Raw genomic sequence first — 13,282 nt, 5'->3', positions numbered from 1 at the left:
ACCGACCTACATTTGTTGAAACTCTGAAAAACCAACCATCTAGCTCTACGGCTTTTCTGCAACCTGCCATAAAACTTCTCTTTAATGCAGAAATGAATATTTTTTGTTGTTTTTGATATATAAGCAATGTAAAAAAATTAAACTATGATAAAGAAAAGAAACTAAGCAAAGTAAATAACAATGAAGCCAAAAGTTGTCTATGTCAAAGATTTTCCAAAACGAACATGGGTACGGGTTCATGAAAAAAGGGTGATACTTAAGATGACTGCTAAAGTGAAATCTCCAGAAAGTTGATTAAATAGGAGATTTTTTTATAAAGGATGCTTTTTATTGACTTTTAATATTTCGTCAATGGGATACAAGCATAACAAGTCCACACATGGTCTCTATAAAATGAAGTTTCACATAATCAACACCAACACAAAACTAGAGGACGCCGACAAAGATCTAAGTCGTACAAAACTGCGTCGATGCTAGGGGGAGGGGCGATTCATAGACTATGACGCCTAGTCTAACAGAGTATACACCATTGTAAGAAATTGTTGATCCTACCATCTTACCCTTGTTCGGACAGCTTTAGTGGAAATCTTGTAGAGAACATTGAGTTTGGCAAATAAGTTCATACTATATATGATTCTTATCTACCCCTAATCCTGAAGTAGCATAGGCACCATACCTAGTTAAACCTAGATGTATCTCGTTTACCATGATTGAACTCTTTAAGAAGCATTTAGTGTTCATCTCAAAGCAAGAGCCAATATTTTTGGTAAAACTCAATACCAGAGCATCTATACTGGATGCTTTTATTGAGTTCCTTATGAGAAGTAACCATAGTTACAACTTACAACAGATAGATATCAGAGGATGATGTTATTGTATTTTGTGTGCGGGGTTATATATAACTAATTAATTAAGCAAAGGGCCTCTGATTGTAGCAGTCGAGGTTGTTGCCATAGCCAACACCGAGGATGTCGCAGTAGCGCTTGTAGTGCCACTGGCCCGTGATCACTGCATGGCTCGACGGCTTTGGCGCCTGTGTCGTCAACCAAAACCACATGATTGTCTTAAACGACACTATCGGGTCCGTGGCCACCAGGTCTGGGTTGCGCAGCAGATCGACCCCAATGGCCCGGCCCGCAGGCCCGTACTTGTAGTTATGGGAGAGCTGGATGGGCCTACGGCCGTAGCAGCTCTTCCCTGGGGCGCACGGCCATTGCGCGCTGGGAGTTCAATAGTTGGAGATGGCGCCATGCTCCTGCTTGAAGCAGTAGCCAACCTCCGCTTCCATCGTCTTCCTCCTCGAAACCAACCCCCCACAAAACCAGCGCATCATTTATTAACCTCCTCCCACAAAACCAGCACTCCCTCCTATTCGTGTGGCATGCTTGATCCAGCCTCGTTCCATCCATTGGCTCCCGCACGCCTCACGCAGATCGCGCCCCATCCTACGGTCCCCGCTGGCCACGCTGCGCACCCTCTCCTCTACAAATAATGACCGCCTCTTTGCTCGTGCATCTCCATCAGCCGCGCCTCCGCCCCCTCCTTTCTCCTCAACCCAGTACACAGCTTCATCTACAGCCGAGTACGTCTAAGCGTGGTCAAGCTGACGTCCTGGCAGAAAGACTCGCTGGCTTTGTTGGTTCTCTTCCCTATCTATAGGAGCATGCCCTTTTCTCCATCCAACCTTCTCTTAAGGAAATCTTGGCATGGTGCCACTCAAACTGACAAGTTTTTTCCTAATCTTGTGATGTGGTGATGATGCATATGAATCTACTGGATGTGGAGGCGGAGATGCAGCCAGGAAATCGCTGGTAGACAGCAAAAAACCCAGGCATTGGGCTATGCTCCTGTCGAGGATCTGGTGATGATGCATACGAATCTACTGGATGTGGAGGCAGAGATGCAGCCAGGAAATCGCTGGTGGACAGCAAAAAAATAGGCGTTGGGCTATGCTCCTATTGAGGATCACTTGGGCGTCGCGGTATGCTTTTTCGAGGATCATGCGCCCGGTGATGGTTGTTCGTTTCAGAAGACTCATGCAAGCAAACTCAAGCAAAGGTTAGTGTGAGAAAAATCCTATATACATATGCATCAGCAGTCCAGCACTTTGATCGATGCTCCCTTTCATTGCTAAATATGTTTTACTATCATCACTACACTTTTATTTTCAAAAGTTTGTAAAAGTGGGAAAATTATTATGTGCTTCTTTGAGTTGTTCACCTTGAGCGTCTGTCTTGTAACATAGTTTGTGGTGGACAATTATCCTAAGTTTACTGTCTGTACTCTCTCCATTGATCAATTTTTCTCCTTTGACCATCACACATTGTATACTCAATCAAAAAAGGTAGCAGGGACATGATTTTACATTCCACAACTTAACGCAAGTCGATGGAATTCTGGTGACCAGCAGTACGAACAATAAGGTACTAAACAGTGTTATCGGCTCATGAATTTGTTCATTGTAAACACTAACAGTAACCTCAGGTTAGAAGAGGTCATGCCTGTCCTTGATTACTCAAAGGAGCCCATCAAGAATTATGTAGTTAACCCCTCGAGCACCTTCAATTCTTGCATTGTAAGTGTTTTACCAATGCCGATTTGCCTGTAAGCAAAGAAACAAACATGTAATCCATCCAACACCGTAGTCGCAAATGGGGCAGTTTTTTCAAAAAGTTTATCTAGATAAAATTTGAAGAAGAAACATTGGTAAAAACACAAGGAACGATGCGAGTGTAGATTCAAAGTCAACCGCCACCAAAGCCCCTTCTGCTATTTCTTCTGTATATATATTTGGTCCCTGATAGGAGCAAAACAATCTTATGTTACCTAAACAATGTGCAAGTTGCTTTAAATCCAATTGTCACAATTTTTTGCAGTATCATCGCATTAGAATAAACAGCTAATCTGAGCTCTATAAGCTTTGTTGTAATGATCTTTGCATTCCTTTGCCTCCTCGCTGAAATTTTCTTTCAGTTCCTCATATTCACATTCTAACATATTGGCTCATTGTAGAAATAAATAAATCACATTTCTAGCCTTTAGTTGGGGCCTTGGAGGTGGATGCAGTAAATAAATAAATAAATCATGTTTCTTGACCAGCACCGGGATATTGTTTTAACACATGGTAGCGTATGGATTTTTTCCTTCATTCATCGATACTTTCAATATTTGGGTTATTTGGGCTCATCCATGAGTAGTGCTACCATTGTAAAGACATATGTGAACTTCTTGTGTTGTACATGGTCACATAAGAGATATACCTTTAATTTTTCATTTAAAGGGTGACTATAAGACCTTATTTCCCGTTACCAACAAAAACAAATTTATAATAAATTGTAACAATAAAACCAGTCCCACTCTGCTGAAGGAAATATGCCCTAAAGGCAATAATAAAGTATTATATATTTCCTTATATCATGATAAATGTTTATTATTCATGCTAGAATTGTATTAACCGGAAACATAATACATGTGTGAATACATAGACAAACAGAGTGTCACTAGTATGCCTCTACTTGACTAGCTCGTTAATCAAAGATGGTTATGTTTCCTAGCCATAGACATGAGTTGTCATTTGATTAACGGGATCACCTCATTAGGAGAATGACGTGATTGACTTGACCCATTCCGTTAGCTTAGCACCCGATCGTTTAGTATGTTGCTATTGCTTTCTTCATGACTTATACATGTTCCTATGACTATGAGATTATGCAACTCCCGTTTACCGGAGGAACACTTTGTGTGCTACCAAACGTCACAACGTAAATGGGTGATTATAAAGGTGCTCTACAGGTGTCTCCAAAGGTACTTGTTGGGTTGGCGTATTTCGAGATTAGGATTTGTCACTCCAATTGTCGGAGAGGTATCTCTGGGCCCACTCGGTAATGCACATCACTATAAGCCTTGCAAGCATTGTGACTAATGAGTTAGTTGCGGGATGATGTGTTATGGAACGAGTAAAGAGACTTGCCGGTAACGAGATTGAACTAGGTATCGAGATACCGACGATCAAATCTCGGGCAAGTAACATACCGGTGACAAAGGGAACAACGTATGTTGTTATGCGGTCTGACCGATAAAGATCTTCGTAGAATATATGGGAGCCAATATGGGCATCCAGGTCCCGCTATTGGTTATTGACCGGAGACGTGTCTCGGTCATGTCTACATAGTTCTCGAACCCGTAGGGTCCGCACGCTTAACGTTACGATGACAGTTTTATTGAGTTTTGATGTATCGAAGGAGTTCGAAGTCCCGGATGATATCGGGGATATGACGAGGAGTCTCGAAATGGTCGAGATGTAAAGATCGATATATTGGACGACTATATTCGGACTTCGGAAAGGTTCCGAGTGATTCGGGTATTTTTCGGAGTACCGGAGAGTTACGGGAATTCGTATTGGGCCTTAATGGGCCATACGGGAAAGGAGAGAAAGGCCTCAAAAGGTGGCCGCACCCCTCCCATGGTCTGGTCCGAATTGGACTAGGGAAGGGGGGTGCACCCTTCCTTCTTTCTCCTTCCCCCTTCCCTTCTCCTACTCCCACAAGGAAAGGAGGAGTCCTACTCCCGGTGGGAGTAGGACTCCCCCCTTTTGGCGCGCCTCTCCCATTGGCCGGCTGCCTCCCCCTTGCTCCTTTATATACGGGGGCAGGGGGCACCCCATAGACACAACAATTGATCCTTGAGATCTCTTAGCCGTGTGCGGTGCCCCCCTCCACCATATTACAACTCGATAATACTGTTGCGGAGCTTAGGCGAAGCCCTGTGTCGGTGGAACATCATCATCGTCACCACGCCGTCGTGCTGACGAAACTCTCCCTCAACACTCAGCTGGATCGGAGTTCGAGGGACGTCATCGAGCTGAACGTGTGTAGAACTCGGAGGTGCCGTACGTTCGGTACTTGATCGGTCGGATCGTGAAGACGTACGACTACATCAACCGCGTTGTGATAACGCTTCCGCTGTCGGTCTACGAGGGTACGTGGACAACACTCTCCCCTCTCGTTGCTATGCATCACCATGATCTTGCGTGTGCGTAGGAAATTTTTTGAAATTACTACGTTCCCCAACAGTGGCATCCGAGCCTGGTTTATGCGTTGATGCTATGCACGAGTAGAACACAAGTGAGTTGTGGGCGATATAAGTCATACTGCTTACCAGCATGTCATACTTTGGTTCAGCGGTATTGTGAGATGAAGCGGCCCGGACCGACATTACGCGTACGCTTACGCGAGACTGGTTTCACCATTGCGAGCACTCGTTGCTTAAAGGTGACCGGCGGGTGTCTGTCTCTCTCACTTTAGTTGAACCGAGTGTGGCTACGCCCCGGTCCTTGCGAAGGTTAAAACAGCACCAACTTGACAAACTATCGTTGTGGTTTTGATGCGTAGGTAAGAACGGTTCTTGCTAAGCCCGTAGCAGCCACGTAAAACATGCAACAACAAAGTAGAGGACGTCTAACTTGTTTTTGCAGGGCATGATGTGATGTGATATGGTCAAGACATGATGTGATATAATTTGTTGTATGAGATGATCATGTTTTGTAACCGAGTTATCAGCAACTGGCAGGAGCCATATGGTTGTCGCTTTATTGTATGAGATGCAATCACCATGTAATAGTTTTACTTTATCACTAAGCGGTAGCGATAGTCGTAAAAGCAATTAGTTGGCGAGACGACAACGATACTACGATGGAGATCAAGGTGTCGCGCCGGTGACGATGGTGATCATGACGGTGCTTCGGAGATGGAGATCACAAGCATGGTGCTTCGGAGATGGAGATCACAAGCACAAGATGATGATGGCCATATCATATCACTTATATTGATTGCATGTGATGTTAATCCTTTATGCATCTTATCTTGCTTTGTTTGGCGGTAGCATTATAAGATGATCCTTCACTAAATTATCAAAGTATAAGTGTTCTCCCTGAGTATGCACCGTTGCGAAAGTTCTTCGTGCTGAGACACCACGTGATGATCGGGTGTGATAGGCTCTACGTTCAAATACAACGGGTGCAAAACAGTTGCACACGCGGAATACTCAGGTTAAACTTGACGAGCCTAGCATATAACAGATATGGCCTCGGAACACGGAGACCGAAAGGTCGAGCGTGAATCATATAGTAGATATGATCAACATAGTGATGTTCACCATTGAAACTACTCCATCTCACGTGATGATCGGACATGGTTTAGTTGATATGGATCACGTGATCACTTAGAGGATTAGAGGGATGTCTATCTAAGTGGGAGTTCTTAAGTAATATGATTAATTGAACTTAAATTTATCATGAACTTAGTCCTGATAGTATTTTGCAAATTATGTTGTAGATCAATAGCTCGCGTTGTTGCTTCCCTGTTTTATTTTTGATATGTTCCTAGAGAAAATTATGTTGAAAGATGTTAGTAGCAAAGATGCGGATTGGATCCGTGATCTGAGGATTATCCTCATTGCTGCACAGAAAAATTATGTCCTTGATGCACCGCTAGGTGACAGACCTATTGCAGGAGCAGATGCAGACGTTATGAACGTTTGGCTAGCTCAATATGATGACTACTTGATAGTTTAGTGCACCATGCTTAACGGCTTAGAATCGGGACTTCAAAGACGTTTTGAACGTCATGGACCATATGAGATGTTCCAGGAGTTGAAGTTAATATTTCAAGCAAATACCCGAGTTGAGAGATATGAAGTCTCCAACAAGTTCTATAGCTAAAAGATGGAGGAGAATCGCTCAACTAGTGAGCATGTGCTCAGATTATCTGGGTACTACAATCGCTTGAATCAAGTGGGAGTTTATCTTCCAGATAAAATAGTGATTGACAGAATTCTCTAGTCACCATCACCAAGTTAGTAGAACTTCGTGATTAACTATAGTATGCAAGGGATGACGAAAGTAATTCCCGAGCTCTTCGTGATGCTGAAATCGACGAAGGTAGAAATCAAGAAAAACATCAAGTGTTGATGGTTGACGAGGCCACTAGTTTCAAGAAAAGGGCAAAGGGAAGAAGGGGAACTTCAAAAAGAACGGCAAGCAAGTTGCTACTCAAGTGAAGAAGCCCAAGTCTGTACCTAAGCCTGAGACTAAGTGCTTCTACTGCAAAGGGACTGGTCACTGGAAGCGGAACTACCCCAACTATTTGGTGGATAAGAAGGATGGAAAAGTGAACAAAGGTATATTTGATATACAGATTATTGATGTGTACTTTACTAGTGTTTATAGCAACCCCTCGGTAATTGATACTGGTTCAGTTGCTAAGAGTAGTAACTCGAAACGGGAGTTGCAGAATAAACAGAGACTAGTAAAAGTGAACAAAGGTATATTTGATATACAGATTATTGATGTGTACTTTACTAGTGTTTATAGCAACCCCTCGGTAATTGATACTGGTTCAGTTGCTAAAGAGTAGTAACTCGAAACGGGAGTTGCATTATAAACAGAGACTAGTAAAAGGCGAGGTGACGATGTGTGTTGGAAGTAGTTCCAAGATTGATATGATCATCATCGCACACTCCCTGTACTTTCGGGATTAGTGTTGAAACTAAATAAGTGTTATTTGGTGCTTGCGTTGAGCATGAATATGATTTGATCATGTTTATTGCAATACGGTTATTCATTTAAGTTAGAGAACAATTGTTGTTCTGTTTACATGAATAAAAAACCTTCTATGGTCATACACACCAACGAAAATGGTTTGTTGGATCTCGATCGTAGTGATACACATATTCATAATATTGAAGCCAAAAGATGCAAAGTTAATAATGATAGTGCAACTTATTTGTGGCACTGCCGTTTAGGTCATATTGGTGTAAAGCGCATGAAGAAACTCCATACTGATGGGATTTTGGAATCACTTGATTATGAATCACTTGATGCTTGCGAACCATGCCTCATGGGCAAGATGACTGAAACGCCGTTCTCCGGAACTATGGAGAGAGCAACAGATTTGTTGGAAATCATACATACAGATGTATGTGGTCCGATGAATATTGAGGCTCGTAGCAGGTATCATTATTTTCTGACCTTCACAGATGATTTGAGCAGATATGGGTATATCTACTTGATGAAACACAAGTCTGAAACATTTGAAAAGTTCAAAGAATTTCAGAGTGAAGTGGAGAATCATCGTAACAAGAAAATAAAAGTTTCTACGATATGATCGCAGAGGTAAAATATTTGAGTTACGAGTTTGGCCTTCAATTAAAACAATGTGGAATAGTTTCACAAATTCACGCCACCTGGAACACCACGGTGTAATGGTGTGTCCGAACGTCATAACCGTACTTTATTGGATATAGTGCAATCTATGATGTTTCTTACCGATTTACCACTATAGTTTTGGGGTTATGCATTAGAGACAGCTGCATTCACATAAAAAAAGGGACACCATCGAAATCCGTTGAGACGACGCCTTATGAACTGTGGTTTGGCAAGAAACCAAAGTTGTCGTTTCTTAAAGTTTGGGGTTGCGATGCTTATGTGAAAAGGTTTCATCCTGATAAGCTCAAACCCAAATCGGAGAAATGTATCTTCATAGGATACCCAAAGGAGACAGTTGGGTACACCTTCTATCACAGATCCGAAGGCAAGACATTCGTTGCTAAGAATGGATCCTTTCTAGAGAAGGAGTTTCTCTCGAAAGATGTGAGTGGGAGGAAAGTAGAACTTGATGAGGTAACTGTACCTGCTCCCTTATTGGATCACAGAAATCTGTTCCTGTGACTTCTACACCAATTAGTGAGGAAGTTAATGATGATGATCATGTAACTTCAGATCAAGTTACTACCAAACCTCGTAGGTAAACCAGAGTAAGATCCACACCAGAGTGGTACGGTAATCCTGTTCTGGAGGTTATGTTACTAGACCATGACGAACCTACAAACTATGAAGAAGCGATGGTGAGCCCAGATTCCGCAAAATGGCTTGAGGCCATGAAATCTGAGATGAGATCCATGTATGAGAACAAAGTATGGACTTTGATTGACTTGCCCAATGGTCGGCAAGCCATTGAGATTAAATGGATCTTCAAGAGGAAGACGGACGCTGATAGTAGTGTTACTATCTACAAAGCTAGAATTGTCGCAAAAGGTTTTCGACAAGTTCAAGGTGTTGACTACGATGAGAGAGTTTCTCACTCGTATCTATGCTTTAAGTCTATCCGAATCATGTTAGCAATTGCCGCATTTTATGAAATCTGGCAAATGGATAAACAAAACTGCATTCCTTAATGGATTTATTAAAGAAGAGTTGTATATGATGCAACCAGAAGGTTTTGTCAATCCTAAAGGTGCTAACAAAATATGCAAGCTCCAGCGATCCATCTATGGACTGGTGCAAGCATCTCGGAGTTGGAATATACACTTTGATAAGTTGATCAAAGGATATAGTATTATACAGACTTGCGGGGAAGCCTGTATTTACAAGAAAGTGAGTGGGAGCACTACAGCATTTCTGATAAGTATATGTGAATGACATATTGTTGATCGGAAATAATGTAGAATTATTCTGCAAAGCATAAAGGAGTGTTTGAAAGGAGTTTTTCAAAAGAAAGACCTCGGTGAAGCTGCTTACATATTGAGCATCAAGATCTATAGAGATAGATCAAGACGCTTGATAAGTTTTTTCAATGAGTACATACCTTAACAAGATTTTGAAGTAGTTCAAATAGAACAGTCAAAGAAAGAGTTCTTGCCTGTGTTACAAGGTGTGAAATTGAGTAAGACTCAAAGCCCGACCACGGCAGAAGATAGAAAGAGAATGAAAGTCATTCCCTATGCCTTGGCCATAGGTTCTATAAAGTATGCCATGCTGTGTACCAGATCTATTGTATACCCTACACTGATTTTGGCAAGGGAGTACAATAGTGATCTAGGAGTAGATCACTGGACAGCGGTCAAAATTATCCTTAGTGGAATAAGGATATGTTTCTCGATTATGGAAGTGACAAAAGGTTCGTCGTAAAGGGTTACGTCGATGCAAGTTTTGACACTAATCTAGATGACTCTAAGTCTCGGTCTAGATACATATTGAAAGTGGGAGCAATTAGCTAGAGTAGCTCTGTGCAGAGCATTGTAGACATAGAAATTTGCAAATACTTACGGATCTGAATGTGACAGACCCGTTGACTAAAATTATCTCACAAGCAAAACATAATCACACCTTAGTACTCTTTGGGTGTTAATCACATAGCGATGTGAACTAGATTATTGACTCTAGTAAACCCTTTGAGTGTTGGTCACATAGAGATGTGAACTATGGGTGTTAATCACATGGTGATGTGAATTATTGATGTTAAATCATATGGCGATGTAAACTAGATTATTGACTCTAGTACAAGTGGGAGACTGAAGGAAATATGCCCTAGAGGCAATAATAAAGTATTATATATTTCCTTATATCATGATAAATGTTTATTATTCATGCTATAATTGTATTAACCGGAAACATAATACATGTGTGAATACATAGACAAACAGAGTGTCACTAGTATGCCTCTACTTGACTAGCTCGTTAATCAAAGATGGTTATGTTTCCTAGCCATAGACATGAGTTGTCATTTGATTAACGGGATCACCTCATTAGGAGAATGACGTGATTGACTTGACCCATTCCGTTAGCTTAGCACCCGATCGTTTAGTATGTTGCTATTGCTTTCTTCATGACTTATACATGTTCCTATGACTATGAGATTATGCAACTCCCGTTTACCGGAGGAACACTTTGTGTGCTACCAAACGTCACAACGTAAATGGGTGATTATAAAGGTGCTCTACAGGTGTCTCCAAAGGTACTTGTTGGGTTGGCGTATTTCGAGATTAGGATTTGTCACTCCAATTGTCGGAGAGGTATCTCTGGGCCCACTCGGTAATGCACATCACTATAAGCCTTGCAAGCATTGTGACTAATGAGTTAGTTGCGGGATGATGTGTTACGGAACGAGTAAAGAGACTTGCCGGTAACGAGATTGAACTAGGTATCGAGATACCGACGATCAAATCTCGGGCAAGTAACATACCGGTGACAAAGGGAATAACGTATGTTGTTATGCGGTCTGACCGATAAAGATCTTCGTAGAATATGTGGGAGCCAATATGGGCATACAGGTCCCGCTATTGGTTATTGACCGGAGACGTGTCTCGGTCATGTCTACATAGTTCTCGAACCCGTAGGGTCCGCACGCTTAACGTTACGATGGCAGTTTTATTGAGTTTTGATGTACCGAAGGAGTTCGGAGTCCCGGATGAGATCGGGGATATGACGAGGAGTCTCGAAATGGTCGAGACGTAAAGATCGATATATTGGACGACTATATTCGGTTTTCGGAAAGGTTCCGAGTGATTCGGGTATTTTTCGGAGTACCGGAGAGTTACGGGAATTCGTATTGGGCCTTAATGGGCCATACGGGAAAGGAGAGAAAGGCCTCAAAAGGTGGCCGCACCCCTCCCCATGGTTTGGTCCGAATTGGACTAGGGAAGGGGGGCGCACCCTTCCTTCTTTCTCCTTCCCCCTTCCCTTCTCCTACTCCCACAAGGAAAGGAGGAGTCCTACTCCCGGTGGGAGTAGGACTCCCCCCATTTGGCGCGCCTCTCCCCTTGGCCGGCTGCCTCCCCCTTGCTCCTTTATATACGGGGGCAGGGGGCACCCCATAGACACAACAATTGATCCTTGAGATCTCTTAGTCGTGTGCGGTGCCCCCCTCCACCATATTACACCTCGATAATATTGTTGCGGAGCTTAGGCGAAGCCCTGTGTCGGTGGAACATCATCATCGTCACCACGCCGTCGTGCTGACGAAACTCTCCCTCAACACTCGGCTGGATCGGAGTTCGAGGGACATCATCGAGCTGAACGTGTGTAGAACTCGGAGGTGCCGTACGTTCGGTACTTGATCGGTCGGATCGTGAAGACGTACGACTACATCAACCGCGTTGTGATAACGCTTCCGCTGTCGGTCTACGAGGGTATGTGGACAACACTCTCCCCTCTCGTTGCTATGCATCACCATGATCTTGCGTGTGCGTAGGAAAATTTTTGAAATTACTACGTTCCCCAACATCTGCATGCCAGAGCAGTATAATTATTTGTCAACCATTTAATTCCAATGAAATAAGAACTTGTGTGTACTTGCCATATTAAGAATTTAAACAATTTTTAATAAAAGATTTTGGGTGTTTTCAGTAAATGTTGGCTTTTCCTTTTTCCTAATTAGCCATATATTTGGATGTAAAACATTGTTGAAACCGTCCCTCTAATGCTTACTTTCTCTAAATAGTTAGCTAGGAAGACCTGCATTGTTTTCCTTCCATGCAAAGTAAAAAATAGAAGACATGGTCGTGCAGCAAATTGTAGTGCCGCTGCGCAGAAAATAGAAGACATGCGGCATTTTCCTTTTCCAAATTAGCCATGCGATTGTTCCCCATCCCACCCGTTATGCTGCCGAAATTTCCCGCTGAAATTCGCACGACTTGTCAAAAATTTGGCCTGGTTTTTAAGAAAACGTAAGTTTTAGGGTGTTGGCTGCAAAATGTTAGGACTTGTCCATAAATCATGTTTCTTGCCTTTACTTGGAGCCTTGGAGGTGGGTGTTGTAAATAAATAAATCATTTTCTTGCCTTTAGTTGGAGCCTTAGAGGTGGATACTATAAATAAATAAATAAATCATGTTTCTTGACCAGCACCGAGGTAGCGTTTTAACACATGGTAGCATATGGATTTTTTCTTTGATTCATCAATACGTTCAATCAGAGACGAAGCTAGGGTGTGCTGGGGCCATGCCCCCCCCCCCCCCCCCCCCCCCCGACAGGAGCAAAAGAATCTTATGTTACCTAAGCAATGTGCAAGTTGCTTTAAATCCAATTGTCACAATTTTTTGCAGTATCATCGCATTAGAATAAACAGCTAACCTGAGCTCTATAAGCTTTGTTGTAATGATCTTTGCATTCCTTTGCCTCCTCGCTGAAATTTTCTTTCAGTTCCTCATATTAACATTCTAAACTTGCATATTGGCTCATTGTAGAAATAAATAAATCACATTTCTAGCCTTTTGTTGGGGCCTTGGAGGTGGATGCAGTAAATAAATAAATAATGTTTCTTGACCAGCACCGGGATATTGTTTTAACACATGGTAGCGTATGGATTTTTTTTCCTTCATTCATCGATACTTCCAAGATTTGGGTTGTTTGGGCTCATCCAAGAGTAGTGCTACCATTGTAAAGACATATGTGAACTTCTTGTGCTATACATGGTTACATAAGAGATATACCTTTAATTCTTCAGTTA

Source organism: Aegilops tauschii, chromosome 7, assembly GCF_002575655.3.
Source record: "Aegilops tauschii subsp. strangulata cultivar AL8/78 chromosome 7, Aet v6.0, whole genome shotgun sequence".
Taxonomy (NCBI): domain Eukaryota; kingdom Viridiplantae; phylum Streptophyta; class Magnoliopsida; order Poales; family Poaceae; genus Aegilops; species Aegilops tauschii.
This window is presented reverse-complemented; position numbering follows the sequence as displayed.